Source organism: Atta cephalotes, assembly GCF_000143395.1.
Source record: "Atta cephalotes unplaced genomic scaffold scaffold00008, whole genome shotgun sequence".
NCBI classification, from domain to species: domain Eukaryota; kingdom Metazoa; phylum Arthropoda; class Insecta; order Hymenoptera; family Formicidae; genus Atta; species Atta cephalotes.
The window spans coordinates 2,973,114-2,981,678 of record NW_012130072.1 but is presented as its reverse complement, the minus strand read 5'-3'; positions in this window follow the sequence as shown (position 1 = coordinate 2,981,678).

Here is an 8,565-nt window from a genome sequence, read left to right as displayed (position 1 = left end):
GTGACTCTCTGCCTCTCTCTCTCTCTCTCTCTCTCCTCCTTCCCTTTCTACTACCCGTAAATTAAAATACGTAAATCCGGGCCCGAAGGTATTTGTAGCGGCGCCGCGTTCGAACTTTAAAGCATGGCGCGCCGAAATCTTTGGAAAGTAATTGTTTTTTTTTAAAGCTAAGGCACACAGGAAAAAAGGTATTAGTGAATTTCTTTATTTTTTCTAGACTATTTTCATGTTTTGTAGTGAGAAATTCGTACGAACGCAGCAAGGATTGTTTATTTTACTGAATCGCTGATTGTTGTACATAAATTCCAATTTCGGAATATATGAATTTTAATTCAATTTTCATTCAATTTATAAATTCATCCTATTAAATGTATTGTAAAGTCAAATCATATATATATTCTTTCCTTTAACGGAAAGTAAATTTGAATAAAATGCAAAGCTCTATGAATAAATCAATCACAATATGAGAAAGGAGCATAAAGAGCCAAGGCTAATTATTATAAAAAAGGCCAATTTTTATAAAAATTCATATATCAAATAACAAAATAATAATTTTGCTCCTTTCTTAAAAACGCAACAAGTTACGATAACTCATGATAGTCTCTATTGACAATCGTCCCTTCGCATATATAGACGTAAACGTTAGATAGAAAGCAGATCGATTAGAATCCACAAAGACCGACCGTGTGACATCTCCCTGCGAATGGAGATGTTTCTACGGGAAATAGATTAAGACTTCACGGGCACCCTGTAGTAGGGCGTAGTTACGGTTCATTTCGATTCCGAGGGATGTTAAATGGGCCGTAAAGACTTGGAGTAAGCCGCAAACGGTCTAAATGGTGGTCCACGAATTTACTGGGACGGATTGTCGATGAGCGAGCTGGCATTGTATCGTCCGAGTCACTCCTGAAAACCGGAAAGTCAGTAAATTTCCCGGACGTCGCGCCAGAGGAATTATACCTGGCTGAGGACGGGAGGTGGGATCGGAGACGTACGCTCAGGCACTACGTACGCTCTGTTTGCGTAGGACGGAGACCACCCAAGTCGGGCCGACGCCTCTGTCCGCATGGTGGATCCCAGTGGATCCGAGATCCGACTTGGCGGAATCCTTCGCTTCGCCGAGCCGGAGCGGAGGCGACGTACGTAAGGCAGGGGCGGACCGACTACGAAATTCCTTGTTTCAAGCATCTTCTCGGATTATGACGTCAGAAAGTTAAAAAGTCCCCGGACAAACAGTCGCGATTTTCCTCTGCGTCATGCATGTCAGTGCATTGGAACAAATCTGTTTTTACATCAACGCATTCCAACTTGGATAATTCGGATTCGATACTATAGATTGCCAAAAGATAAAGAAAAAAAGGTTCTATTTTATTACTTAAAAATACAATTCTTCAAATTTCAAAATAATTGAAATTTTTTGAAATTTTTTGCTGGCAAATTTTTTTCATTACATAGAAACAGTGTTATAGAATTATATTCTGTTACTTAAAAATTAGAATCTGAAATTGTTTCTTATCGATATGTAGTTAAATTTAAATAATTTTTTTATAAATTTTTTTTATAAGAATATTAAATACTTTTTATGAGTTTTTAAAATACATCTCTCTCTCTCTCTCTTTCTCTCATTATTTACAATATAATACGCTAAATTAATACTGTTTGACCAAAAAAACAATAATTAGCACAAATCTATTTTGAGCTCTGTTATTTCTCTGTGAAACTATTTCTGCATAAAATAAGGAATTTAAAAGTAATCTGCAATGATTAGAAATTTTCACATGTCACAAAGAACTTGTTTTATAATTATCCAATATACATATTTTATTTAGAATTGTTGCAGTATTGTATGTCTTTTGGACTCGATAGGATGGTTTTCCGGTAAATATTACACAATACAAATTATAATCCGTCCCTGACGCAAGGCAACAAAACTCTTAACCTGATCCAATGTGCTATTTTTCATCCCATTGTGTCCAACTACAAGGCTCGTGACTCCCCGCGATGATTCTTGAACGTCTGGTGATGGATGCACCGACATCTCCATCGCACAACAAGGAAAGTTTTGGAAAATTAGCGTGTCAAACGTACGAGACTGTCTATTCAGTTTGATGCCACCCAACGTGCGCGTAATATATCTCTGTCCGATCCTGTTTTGTAGTTTGTAACGTAAGCGCGGAACTGCGAAAACTGGAATGCGAAACGTTCGTCCCACAAAAGTCCTTTGTTTCCTTTTATTAACTCAAAGTATAACGCACCAAAATGTTCGAGAACGCAAACGACATTTCTTGTTCAATTTAGGTCTTTTTTTCTTTTATTTCTTAAAATACTATAATTGCACACCTTTATTATTAAATTAGAACTAGAAATATCATTTAAATTAGAACTAGAAATATCATTTAATTTAGCTACAATATTATTTCTTTAGTATTTCAGTTATGTCGTTCATATTAATATAATAATATTAATATGAACATATTAATATAATAAATATTAATTTAGATATTTTAACTTGAGTTTACATCTCTCGATAAATTGTTAATAGTTTTTTTAATAAAATTTTGAATACGGATGGTATATACCATGCTATATTATTAAGAATCCCAGTATCATTTCTCATTTCTCATCATTTCTCAAGAGGATTGGATATCACGAACGAGAGGCATTATGACAAAAAGCAAACAAGGGACCCTATTCTTATAAGATATTTGAAAAGATTCCCGCGCAATCTAATGACGCAAACACACGCAATTTCCCAATTTCTTCAAGAAATAAGAAGGAAAGAGAGGATTATCCCTTTAATTATAATATTATTTCAATTTCAGTTTATAATTGCATTCCAAGTCTGACAGTAATCACTCACTTTAAACGTATGTTTCAGTTTAAATAACTGAAAGATATGTTAAAAAATTTACATACAAATATTATTAAATGTTAAGATCTCGTCTCGGCTATATTTAGATACAGCTCTTCTTTACTTATTTGATTTATTATCTCTTTGACTTAAAATAATTCATCTGCTATCTCAAGTAATATTTTAATTTAATCGTTCCGTAATGTAAATATTTCGAAATGGCACGTGATTATCTCTTCGCATACTCTCATACTCAAAGTCTTCTATCTCCATCAAAATATGTCTTCAGCGCGTGTAACATTTCCTAGCACAAGAGAAACTTTGTATTGCCACTCGCGAGTATTTTCCCTGCGTTAATCATCGCGACGTTTTAATATCGCGTAGGTATCTATATTGGGATATTTTCCAGATAGAATTTACAAAAATATTCTATATATAGGCACCGTTGGCGCGTGTTGGCGCTAAATAACGTGATACTTGGCAGTTAAAGCGGGCTCTCGTACGTGCGTATATCACGGCGGTGTACGCGTAACTTACGGTTACGCGGCCCTATGCTTAATATCAAAACAGTGTTAGTGACTGGCCACCCACGGCGAAACCGAGGGACCACCTAATGAGACGCGCTATTATAAGGGGGCCCGTCTCCACTTCGCACTTTACTTCAACCGCCGTTCTCCTTTAACCTTTTAACACAGCGAACAGCCAACCCTATACTCACTTCTAACGGAGTTCGCTCGAGGACACTAGGACGCGTTGTCTTTTTTTTTATCATTTTTTTCTTCGCTCATCGCTTATAACACGGAATGGAATTATTAATGAAATATCGATAAATCTTGCACAGATCTATTCGTACGATTAATCCATTCGTATTAATTTCTGTATTAACCTTTAAAATTTACAATCTACATATATGTATGAAACATTATTAAATTCGTGACCTATATACGTAACAATTTGTTTAATTACAGAAAAAGTAAAGAAAATGAAAGTTGTAATGAAACAAACAATATCTTTCTAATTTGAAAACTTATATAATTAACTTTGAGATTAAAAAAAAGAATGTGTGGCTTCGAAATATGATTTCACTAGATTATAAAATAGACGGATTAAAATAAAGTAATTTCTACTTGACAATATTTTTTAAATATGTATTACAATGACAGAATTAATAACGTATGCAAAATGCACGGTATACATTATAATGTTCGCGATGAATTCTCTGGAATGGGAAAAATCTCATATTATGCAAAATCTTTTTTGCATAATATTCATAAATTTATAATATTCATAAAACTCCCCTCAGGGCATAGATGCGCGACTTCCTGTCCTCGCGAGGGGATAATGTCGAGATGAAGATTTGCAAAATACGGTCGAGCGGCTCGACGTCCGCGCGCAAATCAACGTTTACACGCGCGTCATTAGAAATCAATAAGCGCACTCACGAATGGACGCAAGATCCTGCCGCGTGTGCGTACACGCGCACGCAACCTCGCTCGCGCTCGTAGTTCGTACACGGAACGAGTCCCTATCTAAGCCTCATATTCCATGATCGCGGGGACCACCCAGCTAGTCCACCGCGGAAGTACGCACGCACGATTTGCACGCGCGCGCACGTATACGCGTGCGGTACCAGCGGAATATACGGGGTGTCCCGCGATAAACGCCAATGGAAGCCGCTGAATTTTGGAATCTTTTATAAAAGCCTATTTTACAATGTGCTCCTGTTTCCTATCTTTTTTTTACCTTTTTGCTTTTTTTTCTTTTGCAACCCTTTTATCAACAATTGTATTTTTTGCTACGTATTTCTTGTTTCTTTCGAAGTTCGTTAATTTTTATCTCTGACGATGTAAAATAAAAATCAGATAAAAAGCAAAAAGACAAAATGTAAAAAATAACAAAAAGCAAGGAACAAGAAACAAAAAGCATATTGTAGGCTTTAAGGCTATTCTACAATTGCGTAAGCATAGTTGTAAGTGATTGTAGTTGTAAGAATTAACATATTGATCACAGTCAAATATGAAGATATAAATATATCTTACTATGAAATATTTTACTATGATTAGTCAATTCTTACAATTACAGCCACTTATAACTACGCTTACACAATCGTAAAATGGGCTTTAAATTTTTAAATTCAAAATTCAGTGTCGCCAGGTCTATTTGAAAGTTGTCCCCATATACTGCGATTTTTTTCAATATTTTATCTGTAATTTGGATATCTCTTTATATTTTTCTCTCAAAAAGCCCAAAAAATTTTCCTAAACTTTTTATACTTGCAAAAAATTCTTTAGTTTTCTTTAGAAAGAAAAAACTAAATTTAGAGGAAAATCTTGCAACTTAATATAATATTAAAATGTTTATCAATTTGTGATATTACTATTTTAGCTTCGATTTAAGAATATATTCCAAAACGGACAAATAATCGGCGCATAGATTTGCTTGAACTGAAGATTGTATAAATTCATGAGAAATATTATAATAGGCATTAAGAACCGCTTGATCGAATATGGTATTTTTCATTCATATGTCGTCTCATCGATTGATTTTCATTCAATATTATTTATTTATGTCCCCTGAGAAAGACATTCTTCCTATACTGATTATTATTATCGATTAATATTATCATATGTCTTGGTTGAATTAAGAGGATGCCCACACTTAAATTTTTTATCTACATTTTTTTTTACTTGAATTAAAACATCGATTTTAAATTTGGAAGTTAAGGATTCCATTCTTTTGCAATTCTTTGGTTGCTAAATCGTATACGTTTTTCCTATGTAACTTTGTTTATTGTTTTATTATTTTATTAGGCTAATGCGCCGTTTCCTGAAAAGATTATACCGACTGGAATTTTTACCTCTTAATTCGCCGATCTTCGCGTTCTTTACGACCGTCATTAAAAATGACGTTCTTTTAGCTTCACTTTTCAGCCCCTGATTACGAGCCTTCCGTTCCCGACCTTTCGCTCGGCTACGAGTGCCTATTATTACGTACATTTATCGATAATACCGGGTCCAATTACGACGATTTTCACATTTGGAGAATCGTCGTCGTGTTAAATAGAGCTCGTTATTTTCCATGAGACGATCCTGCGGTAAATTATTTTCCCGATTTTTTACCACCTTTACCGTTGCGGTTTCGCGAGGAAAAATAGACAATTCTTTTTTTTCCTCTTTTTTTCTTTCCTTCTTCGTATCCGGTCCCGCAAGCGACTACGTAAGAGAGCGAATCCTCCTTTGACGCGAATCGCCTTCGGGGGGGGGGGGGGGAGTGGCAGCGGCGGTCCCGCTTAATGTCGTCCCCGGGGTGGTTACGCGCGTTTGCGTGCACAGCAGCGTCATTATACGCGAAATAACATGTTGCACTCGTTCGTTGCATACGCGCTGAACATTGTGAGCGAAGTAAATTAATAATTGGAACGTTTTCGACGGACTATGTTGGCACGCCCACTGACGGTACAATCCGCCTGGAAAACGATTCCGATTGTTGATTCCACCGCTCCTCCGCGCGTAGAATGTAATTACAACCATGGCGGAATAAGTGAAGCAGAGAGCGGATAATTTTATAATCGCCAATTTGTAATACTTTAACGAATCGTTTTTTCTCACTTGAGTAAGAACAAGATAAATCTTATCTCTCCTTGTAACAATTGCTAATTACTTACAAGAATAAAAATTTTATTAATATAAAATTATTTGGTTCTCCTTTTTATTATTTTTGAAAAACAATGATTTTTAAACAATATTCATAAAATTCTCTTTAATTCATTCAGGAAAATAATGCGTAAATTACATACAAATAACAAATGAGTTGTTACATAATTCAAAAATTTGTGTTACATTTCAGACATTTCACATTTTCAATTTTAATACAAGTATAAAATGTTTTAATCTATGTATTTTATTATAACTATTATTACAATAAAAAGCTTATTAGTACTCTCTGCAAACATTCGAAAAAGTAAGACTATCATCTTACCTTTGACCGAAGTATTTTATTCTTCATATTTTAAATTATTTGTTTTAATACCTATTGACATTCGATTTCTATATAAATTGATATACTGATTGTATAAATATTTCATTATGTTCGTTATATATTATCGATTTGTTAACTCATTTATGTATTATTGCTTTGTAACACTAGAGAAAGAAAGCTTTGTAAGTCGAAACGTTTATATTCTTATATTATTTGATTAATTTATTTTTAGAATATTATATTGTATTTATGTATCTTATGCTAATTGTATTAATTTAAAGTCATTCTATTTATAAGCTCGAAATAAGTCACGACTCTATTTAATTTGTTTAGCGATATGCGAGCATTTTCATTCTAAGATTATCATCATTTGAAACTAACACAAAATGCAACGTCAAAAATGCATACATAACAATTTTGACAAAAATTGATTTTAATATAGGATAAAATATTTTTTACTGTATATATTATTATAACTATATATAATTATTATAAAAATACTTGTATTATTCACTGTGAAAATGCAAATGTTTGAGAAAGTAAGAGATTTATCACTATTTGACTATTCATAAATTAGAAGATATCTTGAAAGTAATTATCGATACACGCGCGAGAAAAATTTCTGCTATGCTATCGGGATACGTCAGCTTAGAAAAATAGCGCTATTAAAACACCAACGCCGAATATTTAAAAAGCGAATTTATCACTCGCGTTTATCGCGACGATCGTCGCGCGGGCGAGATATCGGCTGGAATTGGGCGACTTTGCGATTCTTTACGATATCTGCTGATCATGTGGGCGCGAAAGAATCGCGTAGAAACGATCGAATTAGGCAAATCTTGCGACTGGTCTCGCGTGAGTTGAAACAGGAACGTAACTTTAAAAGACATTTTGTCTCTTAATTATCATAAGCTATTTAATCGATCACTTATCCGTGAAAAATTGTCCTAAACAACAATCCAAAATCAGACATCTTAAACGCAGACTTGTGTTTTCTTAAACATTTAAGACAGTCACAGATTGTCTTAAAAACGTTCTAAACACATTTTTGCGAGAATCTTTTAAATCTTTAAAATACGATCTAAAAAAACATTTTGAAAATGTCTTACCCTCAGATCTATATCTAGCTAAATTTTTAGGTACTTCAGCTTAACCGTTCTTTCCATATTTCGATGAAATTTTAATTGCAACATCATAAGTATTCAAGTCGATTCAAACACCAAGAAAACAAGGATTTGAAAATTTTCACTAAAGATAGATAATTATTTAAGTATTTTGAATTATATCTAAAAAAAAACAAGCTCTATTCGCTACCATAGGGTTAAAATGTGCTGCGCTATCTGCATCTCTAAACTGGCTACCGGAACTCTCAACCGATTATCTGTATTCGAAAGAGTGAACGTTTATCAGTGTTCCAAAGAGCGATAGGTCATGACTTCCGGCGCTGAACCGTCAGTACGTTCCCTATCCTCCACGGTAATCGCCATTATCTTCGTTGACTCAGCGAATTTCAGAATATCTAGTGATCGATCTTGTCGGAATACCTGATCCCGCCGATTCATCGATCTATCCTTTTGTGCCCCGCGAATATTAATGGAAACAGCGTTTGTCATTTATGACAGACCGGAATAGGAGATAAAAACGCAAAGATGCCGGTCATTCTGCATTTAAATTACTTTCTCTCCGTAATCTTCTTTTTCTACACATTTTATAAAGAGCTCTCTCTCTCTCTCTCT